This window comes from Macaca thibetana, chromosome 7 (genome assembly GCF_024542745.1).
Source record: "Macaca thibetana thibetana isolate TM-01 chromosome 7, ASM2454274v1, whole genome shotgun sequence".
NCBI classification, from domain to species: Eukaryota; Metazoa; Chordata; class Mammalia; order Primates; family Cercopithecidae; genus Macaca; species Macaca thibetana.
The window spans coordinates 146,636,630-146,656,974 of NC_065584.1; the positions used below are offsets into that span (position 1 = coordinate 146,636,630).

Below are 20,345 nucleotides of genomic sequence, written 5' to 3' on the forward strand. Positions count from 1 at the left end.
CCAGTTTGTAGATTTTTAGCAGTCTCTAGAGGATTCTATGGCAGGACCAGAACAAGGACGCAAATTTTCCAGCTCTTGGCTGGAGCCTCCCCATACCCTGCATGATCCCTAGACCATGTCCTCAGCCGGATGGGGCTCCCACCACCCCTGGGGCTGCAGCCTCTTGCCTGAAGCAGGAGCTCAGTCCTCTCCAGCTTCCTGTGCAGCTCCTTCAAGTTGAGTTAAATCCCTGACTTCGCAGTCACTAGGACTTGAAGCTTCTCTTCTTGTTCTGAGTTCTTCTGCTTCAGGTCCTCATTGTTTTGGCTATGGCCAGAGGCAGGAGAGAAAGGAATGAACGAAGAACAGAAAGGACTACAATGAAGAGCAGAAAGGACGGCTCCTCTACCTTCGCCCCACAACAACAGAACCGTGGCACTGGAAGGGACTTCAGGAATCAAGTCACAGGTGGCACACCAGAGAGAAGACATGAGTTCCCCAAGGCCACACCGTGAGTCAGGGGCACAGCTAGCGCTAGAGCTTAGCCTGTGCACACATGCAAACCTGTATGACCACCTCACCAAGCTCACCTGCATCCCTCCCACCTCCCAGCACATCACCCATGCTAAGGGCCCCAGACCTCCCATCCCACTGTCCCCCGTCCTACCTGTTCTTGTATAACTTCAGCCTGAGGGCATCTCTGTCTTTGGTTACCTCCTTGTTATACTGCAAATACAGAAAGATTAAGTCAGGATATAGCAGGCAGAGGAGCAGCTGGCTGACCAGTAACAATAGCTATAATAACTATTCCCCAGTTAACACTTCCTTACTCTCAATCACAGCTGACATATTTTCAAGGCATTTCCAAGCCCATAGTCTCATTTGTTTCTCAAAGAACTCAATAAGGGTGGAAGGGACAGGGAAAGAGATCGAATTTATAGCTGGTTATCAGAGGCCCAGAGAGATCAGAGAATATTGCTATTGTTATTACCATTATTACTATCACTATTTGAACCTTTGAGTGCTTCACCAGGCACCATGCTAGCAATCCATTTAATTCTCACAACCACCATATGAGACAGTTACTACTATTACCTCTGTTGAGCAGGTAAAAAACATGGGGTATTAGAGGTTAATTGCTTGCCTAAGATCACTCAGACAGAGCTGGGATTTGAACACCCAGGTATATCTGATTCTCTAAGCCCTTTTTTTTAATGGGGGTTGGGACACAGAAAGGAAGGAGGAAATTAATCTTTTGTTCACCTTTTGAAAGGATGATAAATTCACATAGTCCAAAACTCAGAAGGTACAGAAGGGAAATATCTCCCAGCCACCCTGTGTCTCTCTCCTGAGTTTTGTATGAATCCTTTTGTGGCAGGCCAATTCTCCCTGACAATCACACAGACAGGCCTTCATGACAGTCACACAGAGAGCCCTGCACAGCACTCCAGTTTACACAAACAAATTTCCACAGAGCTGCCTTAACATTGAGCAAATAGTTAAACCTAGAGAAATTCATGCCCAGGTAACAAAGCTAGAAAAGAAACATATGGTCAGTAGGACCCTTGCATAGGCTTCTCCCTAACCTGGAGCAAGTCAAAATAATAAAGACAGTCTTATATTCCTAGTCTCGGGTTGACGGAATCTGAGACGAGTCAAGGTAACAGAGGCAGCTGTTTGAATAGATTCATTGGAGAGTCTAAGGCAGCTCTCCAGACCAAGCTGTGAGGGAGATAAGATAGAAATAATCACTCTGATACCACAGTAGACAGGCCTTGAGGGTACTGGGGCCCTCACAGCTTAATCAGACTTAGCCAGCACTTTTTGCCTCTGACTTTCTAGTTGAAACAAAATTAGTTATCAATAGACTTAGGTGAATGCTATGCTGCACGTAGGCACATAACCCCAACCTATATAAGCACTAAGAAAATTGTAACACTTCGAGTTGGCCTGGTGGAATTATCTCCAGCCTTCTCCCTGTATCCGGTTACAGCAATAAATTCCCTTCTTTCCTAGTTTGTTTCTCATTTTTGAGCCTCAAGAAAACGCAGCCAGTGGCTCTGAAACCACTTTCAAGCATGTTTTATGTATATTATCATAGTACTTACACACACAGACACACGCGCACACACACACGTTCCCTCTCTCTACACAAATGGTAACATACTAAAGATATTCTTCTGTACCTTCACAGTGTAAGTACCATATCCCCCACTTAGGACTTGGCCAAGGCCACAGCCAGGTAAGGGCACGGTAGGCACTTGGCCTCCGAGCTCTGCATCCAGTGCTGCACGTCCAAACTCTGCTTGCTCCCCACAGCGCTCCCCAACTCACCCACAGCAGCCAACTCAGCCCTAGGCTGCCTCTAACAACAACATACAAAAGCAATGAGAAATGGCCCATGCTGTTTTCTGGGCAGGACACTCCATCCTGTAGAAGGGACCTAAAGGTCCCTCACTCCTCCATCTGGGAACCTGGGCTGCCAAGGGATGGGGCAGGCAATAGGACTCACCCTGTCCATGTTCTTCTGCTGCGTCGAGACAGCAAAGAGTCCAATCCAACTCTCCCACACGCTGCTGGGAATACTGCAGGTGGCTGGCCAGATCCGTGGACTCTCCTGAAATGAGAGAGGTTGAGATGGGGCCCAAAGGACTCCTCCAAAAGGCCTGTCAAAGCACCAGGTTGAAGGATGACGGGGTGCCCAGATTCCCACCTTCAAAGTTCCTGGCAGCACATTGCATATGATAGAGTTCAGTATTTAATTTTCCTTTCTCAGACATCAGTATGTTGGTTCTCTGGATTTGAACCTTTGGGAGAAAAGCCAAGCAAGTGCTAAAAGAAAAGGAAAGCAACACTCTCCAGAGGACAGGAGGGAACTTCACACCCTCCACTCACCTCTGCCTCTTTAGGGCTCTCCCTGGTTTTGCTGGCTTTCTTGCTTTTCCTGTAGGAAAAGGAAGACAGAGCTCTTACTAGGGGGAGGCAGAGATGGCCCAGCAAGGGACTTGCCCCTTGAATGTCGCCAATGCCCCAGGACAGGCCCACCCATGGGACTAGGTTATCAGGGACCCTGTGGGGATGAGGTGGAATATGGGGGGTAAGCCTTCTTCCCCAGGCTGGGAGTGGGCAAGACGAGACTGGGGCCTCTACATCTGAGTGCCCCCCAAACCCAGCAGTCATGCTGTGAGCAAAGAAATCACGTTACTACTTCCAGTTGATCCACAATTTCTTGGTTGTGCTGTTTCGTGGGGAGGGTCAAAGGAAGGGGACCAAGGGTGGCCCCCTCGACTCTATTGCCCAGACCATGAAGCGCGGTAGGTAGAGGCCAGGAGTGGATTTTAAAGGCAAAGTTCTCAGACCCACTGGGACCACGAACTGGTCAACTCTCCTCAAGCTCCCAAGGACAGAGGATTTGGGTCTTTGTTGGTTTTGGCCCACAGCCACAGAACTGAAAGTCTGAATCTGGATTCTCCCAAAACGACAGTAACATAAACCTCTATGAGGCAGGAAAATAGGGTCCGGAGGCAGGGAACCTAAGACTGTTTCGCGCCGACTTCCTAGAACCAAAATGAAAAGAAAACCCTAGCTTTCCATGTCTGAGTAACGAAAGAACCAGAGGCTACTACCTTTCACCTTTTCTGTGAGGCAGATGGGAAACTGGCTGTCTGCAACAAGTTAAGACTGATTGCTGGTCAAGTCTTCATTTGCAAAGAAGTATAACTTTGTAACTTCACCCTAGCCTCTGGTTGGTTGCTGGTTGCTTTTTGCAACCAATCAGATTGTTTGCACAGGAGTGTGACTTTTGTAACTTCACTTCAGCCTCTGGTTGGATGCTTTCTGCAACCAATCAGACTGATTGCGGCTACCACTTCAGTTACATGAGGTGAGCATGAAGTGGCCAATGGGAAACTTCTGGCGGATATTTGGACCCAGGAAGATTCTGTATCCAGGCCCTTGAGAGGCTCCTCAGGCCCACTCCCACACTGTGGAGTGTACTTGTGTTTTCAATAAATCCCTGCTTTGGTTCTTTTGTTGCTTCATTCTTTCTTTGCTTTGCTGGGCATTGTATCCAATTCTTTGTTCAAAATTCCAAGATCTTGGACAACTTGTAGTCACGACCTTCTACCAGTGATGTGTATAGATGGAGTCTGAGAAAAGCCCAACATTCTGCCAGTTTGTGATTTGGAAAATGCATTCACTCAACATTGAGCACACACGGGCCAGGTACAATTCTTCATAGCAGGATATAGGACAAAAAAGGACAGACAGGATCCCTTGGCCCTGAGGTTTACATTCTAGTGGACCTTTAAATCTTGGACTCTCAGAGCTAGCAGAGACATCTGATACTCTCTACCTCCTCAGGAAACACAAGCCCAAGGAGGAGAGGTGGCTTGTCCAGAATCAAAGAGAAAATTAGGGACTGAGTCAGGGCAGAAATACGGAGTTCCTAGCAACCAGTCAGACTAGCACTTCCCTGAGAGGCAACAATCCCAAGGCGTGTGTGGCAAGGACTGGAGCAGGGGTGTCTGGAAAAGAGACAGTAGGCAAAGAGGGCAGCAACAGAAGAGCCATGATGCATGCTCCATGGGGTCCCTCCAGCTGAGACCTGGGCCCCCCAGCTCCCCATATACCCTTGGCACCAGGCACCCCTAGCCCCTTTCTTCAGGGCCCCAAGGGGAAATTGGAGCCCAGGATTGGCAGAGTGGCACCAGGGGGCCCTACTGGACTCTTAAGAATGTCTCAATCATTCTATTGAGTTGATTGTTAGATAGTTGGAGTTCAGGGTACAGTTACCTCTTGGTATTGGTTCTGAGACGCATGCAGAGAGGAGGAGCTGGAGGACTGCGGGGAGAGTTAGAGAGGGCAATAATTAGGGGTGGGAGCTGTTGGGCTGTCTCAGGGGGCAGAGGGTCACCCTACCCCCACTGTGGGAGGAGGTTTGAGGGCTGGCCCAGGGGGTCACTGCACCTTGGCCCAGGCCCTCTTACCTCCAGATTCTTCAGGATAGCACATTGTTAGAAATGAAAATTCGGAGTCGCAAGGAACACGAACACACAAACAAAAGATTTCTCAGCAAGGCAATTTTACTTCTGCAGAAGGATCCTGTTTGCAAGCCAGATTGCCATGAGAGCACACCAAACAAAGGAAAGCAGGAGTTTTTATCCCTGATGCATCAAGACCCTACTGCTGTGTCCTAGAGCTGGAACTCACAATCTAAACTGATTCTGATTTGCTAAAATCTTAAAACTTCCCTAAATAGGTAATGGCACGATGGAGAACAAAGAAAGGGAGGGGGTTACTTACAGGAAACTAGGATAATAATAACATTTCCAAATAAGGAAAAGGCATAGGCTATGAGCTGGGACAGGCCTAGGCATGTCCGAGCATATCTAGGCAGACTAGAAACTAGAATAAACAGCTTAGGCTTTGTTTAAAATATAAGGACATAGAAACATAGAATACACTTATTTCTCTACTATATTTAACAGCTACCTAGGGCATAACAAAGAGTCATTAGTAAACTAAAAGATTTATTAGTTTATAGCATAAAAAGAAAACTTTAAATAAGTTTTTAAAAGGAACTATTATTGTTAACACTTATTGTTTTTAAAAACAGAAACTTTGAAGAGGAACTTTTTATTCTTAACAAGATGATGCAGGGCCCTCCCCGTGGATACCTGTTGCTGACTACAAGAGATGATGGTGCGCATGGAGATCTTCTGCCCCCTCAGTGTCTAAGCCCTCTGACTTCCTTTCTTCCCCAGCAACTGGCAACATTTTCTTTCCTGCCTATCTTGAACCCTTCATTCCACAACTCTTTTGTACCAAAATATCTCATGGTTCTTATCTCCCCACCATCCCTCCCTTCAGAGCAGCACTCATCTGGTGCTTCTGCAGCAAAAAATGATGCAACCAGTCACGTGGTCCAACTCCTTCATGTGAACAGCTTCAAGGGAGAAGGCTGAGGGAAGAGGCGACTTCCTCAACATTGCCCAGCAGCAAATCAGCTGATCTCCCAGGATCTGCCCTCTCTTGTGAAAACCTGCCTCGGTTTCTATCCTACTTTCCTTGCCCCTGCACCCCACTCTGGGCTTCAATTTCTGAGGTACCTCAGAGGCAACATCATTGAGCTGTTGGTAGAGTTACCACAGGCTCTTGGTCGATGAGAAAGTCCTAGGGGTGGAGACATGGGTCAGGGGTGCAGGTGGCTTGATGGAAAAGAAGGTCATGGGCAGTGGCCTTCCTGACTCCCTCGGCCTAGAGACTGCTGCCCCAATAGGAGACACTTACTTGGTTTCATCCGTAAGATGAGGGTCATTGTCAGCATCATGTTTCTGTGTGGGAAGAAACATATAAGAGGGTCATTCAATTTCTGGTAACAGGCACCCAGGGTGGGGTGAGCGAAGCTCCCAAGCTCATTCCAACAATCTTGCATCTCCCCAGACCTCAAGTAAAAGGCCAGTCTCAGCCTTCCCCCAGCCCCATCCCCAGGAAGGCCAATTGGTCCTAGAGAACAAGCTACCCATGAGATTGCGAGACCCTGTCTCTCTAAGTTCTCACCATGTTGCCCAGGCTGGTCTCAAACTCCTGGGCTCAAGTGATCCTCCTACCCTGGTCTCCCAAAGTGTTGGGATTATAGGTATAAGCCACTGCACCTATTGACTGTGTTACTGATTCAGGCCTTTTCAGGGAAAAAAAAAGTTGCCCAACTAGAAGCCTCTCCCCACTCTCTGGAGGTAAAAAGAGAATCAACCATAGTCATCACGCCTACCCTGTCCTTTTACATCCAGAAACATCAACCCAACCAAGAAACCACCCAAAAAAACAGAGGTAAGACATCTGCCCTATGGCTCTTGGCAACTTAGAAATTGTGGGGCCTCTTTCCTGGAAACAGCAGCTGGGGACCATCCTGGGATTCAGGACTTGGAGTCATGTGGAGCCTCTCCTTTGCCCCCAGCTGGACCTACTTGCTTGACCAGAGCCCCACCCAGCCTCTCTCCAGACTGTGGCCTTACTCTTGGCCCAAGCATCTGGCTCTAGAGATCTTCTAATATCCAACAGGCCAGGTGGGCAGACAGTGGAAAAAGCTGGCTGACCAGCTAAGCATGACAAGAGAGAAACACCAGGGAGCCAGGGCCTGGACAGGAAGCTGGGTTTGGGGAAAGTGGCTACACCTCGCTCCAGGGAAAGGACTGCCTGCTCACTGGACCCTTGGGTCCTGGCCTCTGAAAACCTAAATCTGCTTCCCTCCTTAGAGCAAGTGCTACAGAGGCTAGCAGAACTGAAGATAATTTTAAGTCTTGTAGCTAAGAATGGAGTTAAAAAAAATAAATAAAGCCTACTCTCCTCAAATGGTCCCATCACATTAAGATATTTTTCTCTCTCTCCATTATTCCCTACTTCTGGAAATGTTATCAGCTCTACTCAGGATACCGCAATCACAGATCTGCACTCCTGGAGTAGAAAACCTACATGGTTGGCCGGGTGCGGTGGCTCACGCCTGTAATCCCAGCACTTTGGGAGGCCGAGGTGAGCAGATCACAACGTCAGGAGATCGAGACCATCGTGGCTAACACAGTGAAACCCCATCTCCACTAAAAATACAAAAAATTAGCCAGGCGCGGTGGCGGGCGCCTGTGGTCCAGCTACTCGGGAGGCTGAGCCAGGAGAATGGCGTGGGCCTGGGAGGCGGAGCTTGCAGTGAGCCGAGATCGTGCCACTGCACTCCAGCCTGGACGACAGAGCAAGACTCCATCTGAAAAAAAAAAAAAAAAAAAAATACAAAAAATTAGCCAGGCGAGGTGGCAGGCGCCTGTAGTCCCAGTTACGCGGGAGGCTGAGGCAGGAGAATGGCATGAACCCGGGAGGCGGAGCTTGCAGTGAGCCGGAGCTTGCAGTGAGCCGAGATCACGCCACTGCACTTCAGCCTGGGCAACAGAGCAAGACTCCATCTCAAAAAAAAAAAAAAAAGGAAAGAAAATTTACATGGTAATAAAAATGAGAAATTTTAAAAAAACTTACATGGGAAACAGTTATGGATATAGAGAAGGTATAGAAGCAACAAGGAGCCAGATGCAGTGGCTCATGCATGTAATCCCAGCACTTTGGGAGGCCGAGGCTGGTGGATCACTTGAGGCCAGGAGTTTCAGACCAGCCTGGGCAACATAGCAAAACCCTGTCTCTACTAAAAATACAAAAGAAATTAGCTGGGCACAGTGGTGGATGCCTGTAATCCTAGCTAGTCGGGAGACCTGAAGCACGACAATCACTTGAACCCGGGAGGCAGAGGTTGCAGTGAGCCAATATCCCACCACTGCACTCCAGGAGAGAGAGCCAGACTCTGTCTCAAAAACAAAAACTAAAACTAAACAGCAAAAAGGAAATATGGGGATCTGGGCCTTTGTTTCCAGAACAGAGAGACCTGGGCTGGGCACAGAATCTCAGAGCATTAGGAAACAGGCTCCAGACCCCCCAATCCACTGGACCATCGGCAGAGAAAAAGCCAAATACACGGCTGCAAGATGCCTCTAGGCCTGTACTCTGCACCATACCACTCAGTACCTCCTCTGAGCTGGCAAGGTGAGTCACAGCACCTGGACAGACCTGACCCACTGGCGGGGGCAGGTAACAGGTGTGAAGACTGAAAAGTCTCTAACAGCAGGCAAGGGTGCTCTGTCTCAGTCCCCCTCCCCATGCCCATCTTCAACAGGATCTGGCGCCATTTGTGCCCTGCTCCTCTGGCTTGTCAGGAGCACCCCAGGCAAGTAAGATATGAAGGAAATGCCAAATCACAACCAGAGGAAGTCATCTCCTAGCCCCGTGTACCCCCATGCCCTGCCCCCCACCAGGCTCCCTGTGCTCCTGAAAGGTGCTCTGTGAGTTCATAATGATGGCCATGACCTCACCACTCTCCCTGCCTCCCCTACTCCCCTTCTGGATGAATGTTTACCCACCTTTAATCTTCAAGTCAGCCTCAAATGCCACTTCCCCCAGCCTCAAGTCCATTCGGAACCAAGCTACCCCAGAGCTGAGCATTTAGAATGTTCCAAAATTCTCTCTTGCCTCCTTCAGACGAGTCTGCCTCCCTCAGTGTGCAGCCTACCTTGTTCATCTATTCTCTCCATTGTTTATTTAGCAAAGTGCCTTTGCTATCAAGAGCCCAATGAATATGGCTAAGTGTTCATTTTATTTTAAAGAGATTAGGGGCAGAATGTTTCAGTCATTTATCTGTTTGGTTAACCTCATATCTTTTACAGTTAGTTCCTCTGAAAAAATAGCTTCAATCCTTCCAACTATAATGTGAACTCATTTTCTCTTAACCCTGTGTTTTCTCTCTCAAACCAAAGTGAATTAATTTTAGAAAGTGACAGACTTCTATGTGGTCTAATGATCTTTGCCTTTAGGGCAAAACCTAAAGGTTGGTTGGGTTTTTCCCTCCATCCCTCCTAGTCTGAGAGCATCACATTGGGCATTCAAAAGCCCAAATCTCAGGCTGGGCATGATGGCTCATGCCTGTAATCCCAGCACTTTGGGAGGCCGAGGAGGGCAGATCATTTGAGGTTAGGGGTTCGAGACCAGCCTGGCCAACATGGTGAGACCCTGTCTCTATTGAAAATACAAAAACTAGCTGGGCATGGTGATGGGCACCTGTAATTCCAGCTACTCAGGAGGTGGAGGCAAGAGAATGGCTTGAACCTGGGAGGCAGAGATTGCAGCAAACTGAGACCGTGCCCCTGCCACTGCACTCCAGCCTGGGCAACAGAGCAAGACTCCATCTCAAAAAAAAAAAAAAAGCCCCAAATCCCACAGGCCTGCTCTGAAAGTTATTCTCAAATTGTTGTTAAACTTTAAGGTATGTCTCACCTTCTCTAAAATGATAAAAGATGTGGGGGAAGGAAAAAAAACAGTCAAACAGGTGAAGAAGTGGACACAAACAGGCTGAAGGTTAAGGCAGCAAAATAAAATAAGCCGAAGACAAAGTATTCCCCCAAACCAGAGAAGCCTAAGGGCATGCACAGCTGGAGAGAGCAAGCCAGAGAGAAGTCTCAGCACCCCCTCACCTTCCACATGTCCAGTGTGGGGAACGCAGCACCTTCACAAGGTCCTGAATCTACAGGAAGCGAAAAGGGAAAAACAAGGGCAGGGGGAGAAAGAGTCACTTAGAGAGAGGCAAGAAAGTCAGGGAATGAGGAACATATGGGTTCAGGGAAACGAAATGCTAAAGAAGAGTGGAGGAGGTCAAAACCACGAACTGTGATTGTGACCTCCTCCCACCAAATGGCCACCTGCTGCCTTGCCAAGGGCCAGAACAGATAGATGGGAAAGTCATCTATCTGCACTGGTCAGGTGACCCCACTCCATGTGACTGCATTGCTTAGGGAAAGTCCCCTAGGCATGGAGTGGGGTCACCTGACCAGTGCAGCTCTTCATATGCTCACTGGACCCCTCTCCACAGGCCCAGGACATGGGCGATGAATCTGGGAGAGCTCCAGAAGACCTCCACCTCTATTTTAAAAACCAGACTTTTGAGTAACGGTTCACTTGAACAAAGGGGTCTCCAGCTAAAAAACAAATTTGGAAGACACTGATCTTATCTGGTATCATCTTACAGAGGAGGAAACTGAGGCCCAGTGGAAGAAGTGATTTTTCTGTGGTCACGCAGCAAACTGATGGCAAAGATGAACGCAAAAGTTAGATCTTCTCCTAACCCTAGTGCCTGGGGTTCTCCTCACCACATGCTGGGGCCCTTTCAGTGACTCCTAAAGGGACAGCCTGATGGCAAATGGCTGTTCTCATTGGCCTGGTTTCCCCTTGAGAATGGGGATGAGGAAAATCAAACAGTAACTACCATTTCCTGGGTGTCCTGGGTGTTTACAACAGGCCCTGTACTAGGGATTAACATAAAAACAACAGCAATAACAAATCTCATTTAAACCTCACAAATATATGTAAAACAACAGCACCCCTATTTTACAGATGTGAAAAAGGAGGCCCAAAGAGAGCTCAAGCAATTTGCCCTAAATCTTATCCCTAGCAGATGGAGAGGTAGGATTCGAACCCAGAATTCTTAACCAGTACCTGACAGTTTTTCCACAATCTTAACAATTACCCTCTACTGCCCCTTGGGCCCCTTGTCCCCAGAAGCCTGGCCAGCCAAGACTCACATCCCCAGGTGAGTGGCAACCACCAGAAGTTGTTGTCTCAGTGCTACTGCCATTTTGTTTCCTTTTCTTCCTCTTTACTCCTGCCGAACACAAGGGCTGTTCCTCTGCTAATATTCTCTCAACTTTGGAAAAGAAAAGCAGTAATACTCATGAGAACTACAAGCCCCTACAGTCACATCCTACGTTATGGTTTTTACAAAATACTCTTATACACCATCTGATTTAATGCCACCAACAACTGTACAAGGTGTTGTCATAATCACTTAAGGACAGACAAGGATTGATACGATGGCTAAAAAAAAAAAAAAAAAAAAAAAAGGCAATAATGAAACTTAAACTCAGTCTTCTGACTCCAAGCTCTGGGGTTTTGCCATGAATCAGCAGCTGCCAGGGACCAAAACCAGAGGCAGATGTAGAAAAGTAAACATGAAGTAGGCAGGAACTGTACACTGTGCAGTTCAGAGTCACACATCGTCACACATCTGTTAGTGTAAGAAGTACACCAGCACCTCTCAAACTTTTACATCAATGTATCCTCATGACAGAAGGCAGCCTTTCTGTTAAATCTGGGAATTTATCAGAAAGAGGACAACCCAAGTCTCATTTCAGAGAGAAGTCTGGTATACTCTTAGAAATCTATGTGACTGTCACCCCTAAGTATATTATTTTTTCTCTTTCAAGAGAATGAAGCCAAGCTGATGCTTCAGAAAGATGCCCCATATTTATCCTGTGCCACTCAAAGTACCCCAGGTTGAGATGAGATGAGGAAGATTCAAGCTGTCAAGTTCAGTTTCCCAAGATCTGTTCCACAGAAGATGAGCAGATCTCACTCCAGAGACCACTGACTGAAAGGCACTCTGGTCTCAGAACCATGGAGAACTCAAATATGAGGTAGAGAACTCAGAAAACAAAATGCTAAAGTCTCTCTTAAGAGTAGAAGCCTGGAAGGAAACCAACCAATCCCATTCTCCCATTGACAACTGTCAATGTTTGCTCACCGGTGCAGGGGGAGGCGATGGTGGGGAGTGTAAGCTTTTCACACTGTCAGTGTCTAAGTTAAGGGAGTGAGGCAACCTGAAACCTCTTGCTCCCAGGTTCCATAGTTCCCATTCCCCTTCCAGCTGGAAATTTGTGCTGCAACCAGAGGAACCAGAAAGGGGGTGAGAACAGTTAGGGGATTGGGTCCTAAGATCAAAGGCCGGTCTTGTGGCAATAATGACTGTTCCCAGGGGGATTGTGACTCACTACATTCCATTCCTTGTTGGGATGATCAGACCCTACACCAGGCCATGGGGGCTACGAAGTCCGGCGGAGTCAAAGGAATGAGAAAAGACTAGTTAAGGCATAAAGTGGGACCAGGGGGCCAACGCTAGTACGGAGACTGCGAAGACCCCGAGCTCTGGGAGCCCACACTATTTACTGGTGATCAAACAAAGCAGCAGGTAGTAAGGATGTGAGGGTTGAGAGAAAGCAGTGCATCAAGTGAATGAGCTACAGCTGTGACGGTTTAGCATTTTCTTTGCAGTATATGGAACACATTATTCTACTTGAGATAATGGAAAACATGTTCTAGTTTAAGATACACTCGTCTTATGAACCTGGACTTGCTAGAAGCAAGGAGCCAGCAAGTCTAGACACATTCCAGAGGCCACGAGGGGTTTTATGCCCTGAGCCCTGGATTCCATCCAAGCCACAAGGGGTTTTATGCCCTGGGCTTAGATTGTGGTGCAGCAGGGCAGCCTTCCACTCTTTAGCACAGAGCTTGGTATTCCAAAGCTCATGAGGGGTTTTATACCCTGAACCCCGGACATGTTCCAAGACTCTTTTGCTTTATGTCAGACATGCAAGCCCTGCCTCAGCTTCTCTCCCAATACTCAGCTTTTCTCCCAACAACTCCTTCCTTGGGGGGGCCACATTGCTCTGCTGTGGGGGAGGGGGTGCTTGGAGATGTGAGCTCAAAGAGCCCAGGGAGGTCTGGCTTGGGTGGTAGGAGGTGAGGACCAAATCTGGAGTGGAGAGCCTTGGGAGTCATTAGCCCAGAGTCACCCAGGGGTGACCAGTGAGGGTGGGGGCTGGGCTGCTGATGGGGTGGGGCTGGCTGACAAGACTTTGGCTGGGGAAGCCCAGAGGCCCAGCCCAGTATGCCTCAGGAGTGGCACAGACTCTGGCAGTGGTCCTGCTGTCGGAGGGGGCTTGGGACTGGGTCAGGTAGCCACGACCCCGTGCATTTTTACCTTTTTTTCTTGGCCGTGGCCAATTGGCTGCATTTTACCTTTTTTTCTTGGCTGTGTCCAATTTGCTGTGTCAGTTTCTTCCGACACCACAGGGCAGGGAGGGAGGCGGAGTTGGGACCACATCAGTGTGATCCTGGCAGCCACTGCTAAACACTTCTAGCCAGCTACCACGCAGCTGTGCGACTGAGCCAGCGGAGGCGTAACCAGGGCAGCAATAGAACGCAGGATAAGGTCATGGCCTCAATGCTCCAAGCCCATTGGTCAATGAGAAAGGAGGTAAAAGGGAAAAAAAAGGGAAAGGAGACATGGCCAGGTGGCAGTGTGGCCGGAGGGACCTGTGGTTTCACAAGGAAAGCTGCACAGGCAACTGCTGTCCCTGCCCACTCCAGGAGAGGGGCAGGGCTGGCTTTCACTTTTAAAACTTTAAAACTTAAAAAGAAAATCTGCACGTACTTTATATATATGTGTGTCTATGTGTGTGTATATGTGTTCCTTCAGAGCTATCTTCATTATACAGCTTCTATACCAGGTCTTTGATTTTGGCCTTTGTTATTCATCTTCAAATGGAGCACAAGAATTACCAGTATTACCTCAATTGTGGTACAAATCCTATAAAAGTGGAAAACCCATAGCATGCTTGATGATTAATGCAGCAGACTATATTATCCAACATTCCAATAAGATAAAATAATCACAATGATTTCTCTTTTTTGGAAAAAGATTATTTTATTCTCCTACATTATTGTTAAGACTTTTAAAATAAGAAACATGTCTAATATCTTTAAAAACACAGTTTTCAATTTAATAAGCACTCAAAGCTCTTTACCAGTTTAAAAAAAAGTACAAGGTCCTTCTAAAGTAAGGCTAAATGCTAAGTGATGGGGGAGAGAAAAAGGACATAAATAACTCCTACTCTCAAGGGGTTAATCACTAAATCCTATTTGACGAGAATCACCTGGCCTCTCCAAACCTTGCAAATGAAACTGAATTTCTCACTCGATACTTGGCTATGACTTGTAATCATGAAAACCAAGAGTTGTGTTATGTCACTATGTATTGCTTGTTACCTGAATTCCACACTAGGCTGGGATCAAGGGTTCAATCTTTCATGATTTGCTCCATAACCTGTGTGCTTCTTGTCCCAGACCAAACTAAGCTTTCTTCTAGAGTTCTACAATTTACAGTTAGTATACAAGAATGGTTCTCAAAAATGTCATCTCTGGACCAGCACCACCAGCATCACCTGAGAACTTTTTATAAATGCAAATTCTCAGGCCCCACCCCAGACCTGATGAATCAGAAACTCTGGAGTAGGGCCTAGCAATCTGTGCTGCAATAAGCCCTGCAGGTGTTCAGGAACCTCTGGCATACAGCAGGTAGAAAAATGTGTTTCCTTCTGTAGGCCCAAAGCCAGGGATACTACATGTTCTGTCTTTATATGAAACAAAGACATGCAATTAAAAGACATAAATCTCCTTCCTACTCCCACCCTCCAGCTAATGTGTTTTTTTTAATAAGTTAAACAAGACAACAAGTGTCAATCAGAGATTTAATGTAAAAAGTATATTTACAGGTATCTGTTCTTATCCAGTCTGATCTTACACAATACCACTTACATCCTCCTACATCTAAAGTTTTAGAAAGGGACCTTCACAATATAAGTCTAAGGCACACTAGGAGTTCTATAATAAAAGACCAAGTAGATCTGAATGTCCAAACTTACTAGAGAAGAAAAGTGGATCACTGGCTGTATTTTCAAATTGCATTCAACAGGAAATTAAAGTTTTGAATTTTTTTTCAACTTTATACTTCCAAGTTAATAGAATTAAACCAGAATATTCCATTCTTTCAAAGCCTCTAGCCAGGCAAAGTTTTACTTTATTACTTCTTGCTTTTGACTGATATAAAGCAGAGTCCTGGTAGGCATATTGTGTATACTTGCAAAGATGCAGAACTAAAGTTGTTAATATTAAAACAAAAGTCCTGTAAACTTCAGATGGTGAGTGTAATACTTCAGAACTAGCACTAAAGCCTCAAATATGAAAAGATACCAAAAACACCACTAGCAAACAAAAGTAAACTCTCAGCCAGAAGCAGTAGTTCATACCTGTAATCCCAGCACTTTGGCAAGCTAAAGTGGGAGGATTACTTGGAGTCAGGAGTTCAAGACTGGCCTGGGCAACATAGGGAATTCACATCTCTACAAAAAAAATTAAAAATTAGCTAAGCCTGGTGGCACACACCTGTAGTCCTAGCTACTCGGGAGTCTGAGGTGGGAAAATCGCTTGAGCCCAGGAGTTCAAGGCTGCTGTAGCTACGATCATGCCACTGCACTCTAGCCTGGGTGACAGAGTGAGACCTAGATAATTACATTCTGTCCTGCTCCTGTTTACACTAAAATCACTAAGTTAAAACGCTTTCATTCAGCAGGATAAAAATTAAGTGAAATAGCAGGGCGTGGTGGCTCACACCTGTAATCCCAGCACTTTGGGAGGCCGAGGTGGGTGGATCACCTGAGGTCGGAGGTTCGAGAGACCAGCCTGACCAACATGGAGAAACCCCATCTCTAATACAAATACAAAATTAGCTGGGCGTGGTGGTGCATGCCTATAATCCTAGCTACTCAGGAGGCTGAGGCAGGAGAATCACTTGAACCTGGAAGGGGGAGGTTTCAGTGAGCTGAGATCACACCACTGCAGTCCAGCCTGGGCAACAAGAGTGAAACTCCATCTCAAAAAAAAAAAAAAAAATTAAGTGAAATGTGGCCAGGCACAGTGGCTCACGTCTGTAATCCCAGCACTTCAGGAAGCTGAGGCAGGCTGATTACCTGAGTTCAGGAGTTTGAGACCAGACTGGCCAACATGGTGAAACACCGCCTCTACTACAAATAGAAAAATTAGCCAGGTGTGGTGGCGGGTGCCTGTAATCCCAGCTACTCAGGAGACTAAGGCAGGAGAACCATTTGAACCTATGAGGCAGAGGTTACAGTGAGCCGAGATCATGCCACTGCACTCCAGCGTGGGCAACAGAACCATACTCTGTCTCAAAAAAATAAAAATAAATAAATAAAGTGAAGTGTGATTTTGGAGCCTGGGTAGCTAAAAGAGGAAAGAAAAAATAAAGCTAAACAACAAATTACTTAGTAGGAGAAAGTTTTTGTAACCTCGGTGACAGAAAAAAAGGTTTAAATCCCCAGTCCATAAAGAAAACTTTAAAATTACTCAGAAATATGATTTTAAAAGATAAAATTATTTTATAATTTCATAAAATTACTCAGAAGAAAACAAATGGTTTCCAACAGAAAATGGGCAATGGAGAAACAGACACTTTCCACAAGAATAAAAACAGCCAGTAAGCATATAAAAGATTCAAAAGCACTAGAAATCAAAGAAATGTAATGAAAACAATGAGATTTTCTGCTTAAAGACCAGCAAAGATGGCAAATGGAAGGGGGAAGTTAGAGCTCTGTCTCTGTTGGTGGGAGTATAAGCTGAACCAAATTGCCTGCACGATAATTTGAAAATTTCTATTAAAATCCCTAAAACTGTTTTATATTATTTTCCTCCAGAAATTCTACTTCTATGAATTCAGTCGTAAAATGCTTGCTCGAGTCCATTAAAATGTACATATGAGGAAATTCACCCCTGAGGTGCAACGATTAACTTAATATACATCCAGCCATTAAAAATGATGATACCGGCCGGGCGAGGTGGCTCAAGCCTGTAATCCCAGCACTTCGGGAGGCCCAGACGGGCGGATCACGAGGTCAGGAGATGGAGACCATCCTGGCTAACACGGTGAAACCCCGTCTCTACTAAAAAATACAAAAAACTAGCCGGGTGAGGTGGCAGGCGCCTGTAGTCCCAGCTACTCGGGAGGCTGAGGCAGGAGAAAGGCGGGAACCCGGGAGGCGGAGCTTGCAGTGAGCCGAGATCCGGCCACCGCACTCCAGCCTGGACGACAGAGCGAGACTCTGTCTCAAAAAAAAAAAAAAAAAAAGATGATACCAGGATATATTTATTGCCATAGAAACATGCCCAAAATATAGTAAGTGACAAAAGATTATATATTATGATTCTACTTTTTACAATGTTTATATGCATAAAGTATAAAAAGCAACAAACCAGAATGTTTTGACTGGCAAAATTAAAGATGTTTCTTTATATTTTGTCATCCAAATTATTACAGAATGTGATTTCCCTTATAATCAAGAAGAAGTGTTATTTTCATTTATTTATATCTAAATTTCCTTTTCTTACTTTTTCTCATGTATGTATCCCATGTAGGCTCGAGAGGTAGAATCCCTGCCTCTTGAGGTCATTCAGTCAATTTTTGGAATGTACACTACACGAAGCTGCCCCATCTTCCTTTTATTTTAAAATGTCTGGAAACATTTTTGTTTTAAATTGTTTTATTGTTCTCAGTGTTTTTTAAAATATATGAAATTGAGGCAAAGACAAAGGAAAGGCTGACTCCCCACCTTTCTGGGGTTACTCTTCCAATTTCTGCTGCTATTGCTATGTATTAATATTCACTGGGTACTAAAAAGATGGGCAGCCCCTTAGATCCTTTTTTCATAATCTCACTTCATTCCTTCATTCACTTATTCTTAAAGGGGTAATGTATACAAACACATAATTCGAAAAATTTAAAAATATAACTACAAAAGTATGTGGCAAAATCCCATTCATATCCTATTCTCTCTCCACAGCCAAACACTTTTAATCGGTTTCTCATGTATCATTTCAGAATTTACATTCACAAATACTGCTCTTATCTCTCAACACAAAAAGCAGCATACCATATACACCATACCATTCTTTGTTCCTTTTTAAAAACCACACAATATATCTGAGTTCTTCTACCTGAGTACATAGGTCTTTCTCATTCTTCTTTACAACTACACAGTATTCCACTGTTTGGATGTCCCACAGTTTATTTAACCTGTTCCCTGTGGGCAGACACTGAAGCCATCCTCATCATACTATCACAAACAATAATGCCAAGGATAACCACCCACACACCAAGTTCATTTCTGAATGTGCCTTTGATGAAGCCTCTATTTAAATCAGCACAAGATCACAAGGCTGGAAAGTTAATTCCTTTTTTAGTTTTCATTATGTACAGCAGTATGTAGCAAAAGACTCCCTTGAGCAAAGCAAATGTACTCTTTGAGGATGTATTTCATAAAATAAATGGATAAATAGAACACCCAGCATAACAATTTCTATTTAACAATGCATATGTATGTATACAATACATGCATATGCATAGAAAGTATAAAATAAATCCATCAAAGCATTAAGCATTGTCTCAGTATGTTGGACCTACGGAGTGCTTTGTAGATCCCCCCTCCTTGTTTATCAATTCTAATTTCACAACAGTGAATATGTACAATTTTTGCAATGTAAAATTTCTAAAAATGTTAATTCAAACTAAGCTGGATATATTCTTTCAGTCTGTCCTATATTTGCATAGTGTTCCAGAGTGTTCAAATATCACTTCATTTAAAATTTTTTTTTTCGATATAGAGACAGGCAGGGTCTTGCTCAGTCAACCAAGTTGGTTGTGAACTCCTAGATCCTGCTGGATCCTCCCACCTCTGCCTCCCAAAGTGCTGGTATTACAAGTGTGAGCCATCATGCCCAGCCAGCTTCATTTGAGAAACCTTTCCCTAGCACTCCATATATTACTAATTATTCCTTCTTCATTTTCAGATAGCATTTTCTTCATATCTGTATTACCTCACTTGTCACATGATAACCAGGTGCTCGCCCATCTGTCTCCCTTGATTGCTCATGGTCTCTTTGAGCAATGTGCGACCTTGAACAGTGTGTGACCTTGAACATATATGCCTCCTACACAGAGAAGGAAATGATTCCCTACAGTGTCATCTTTCCCAGAATTCAATACCTGTATTTCTAAATTGTCCTAGATGCTCTGCCAACAACCTGAGAATGTTATGCTCTTCCCCTAAAACTCCCATCCATTACTGAGTATCTACGGCCATAGTTAAATCAACTGTGACATGCTCTCTGGTCAAGCCCATTCATAGTTTTTTCTGTAGGTGATTTTTAATTTTAATTTTTGATTTTGATTGTTTTCTTTTTGGTATTTTTAAATCTAGGAGTGTTTGGTAAACTTCACCCTATCTATATCTCTGTGTCTTTGCACCTGCTAGTCTCTGCTGGGAATGATGCCTCAAGGTTTTATTCACCTAGAAAGAATTCCTCCTCACCCTTAAACAATCAGCTTAAATAACACCTTCTCTGGAAAACCTTTATATCCTCCCATTCTTTCAGTAAGAGTTGAGAATTCCTTAACTCTTGAAATGTTTGTGCCTCTATTACTATGTATCAGGCACTGAACTAAGTGTCTAGGAGAGAAAGATGAAACTGTAGAAACTGCCCTCATAGAGCTCATGGTCTAGTATGGAAAAACAGCCATATTAACAAGTAATAACCACACTATAATATTAACTACAATACCAAAAGGGAAATGTATTGAATATTTGACATGTGTCAATCACCTTGTTAGATGCTTTATTAACAATTATCTATGATCATATTAGATAAGTATTTGGACAGAAGGCCATGAAACTCTAGGACTGCTAGAGTTTGTTATACTCTCAATTGTCTTCTAAAGAAACTGTCTCCTAATGGTTCTTTCTGAATATGCTATAGTCATACAACTATTGTGCAACTGTAGCGTACACAAAAAGCATATCTGTAGCATATCCATGTGACCAATAATACATAAAACCAACCTTACTTGTTTGGCCACAAGTAACTGGACCAAGGATCAGTTAGCTGGATCAGTGTTTCAGCTAAGGACAACATAGAGGTTGAATTTAAGGGAGATCAATCACCAAGAACGTGGCATGGCTCAAAATTCTCTCCAATAGGGGCCTTCCGTTTTTAGGAGGTGACAGGCTAATCCAATCAGATACTCTTCTCTTGGAAAATAG

General features: G+C 45.0%; 1 pseudogene; it reads right to left on the bottom strand.

Annotated features, from left to right (window-relative positions):
* Window positions 1–2: 2 nt before the first annotated feature.
* Window positions 3–13,644, bottom strand: LOC126958739 (golgin subfamily A member 2-like; annotated as a pseudogene).
* Between the last annotated feature and the right edge of the window lie 6,701 nt (window positions 13,645–20,345).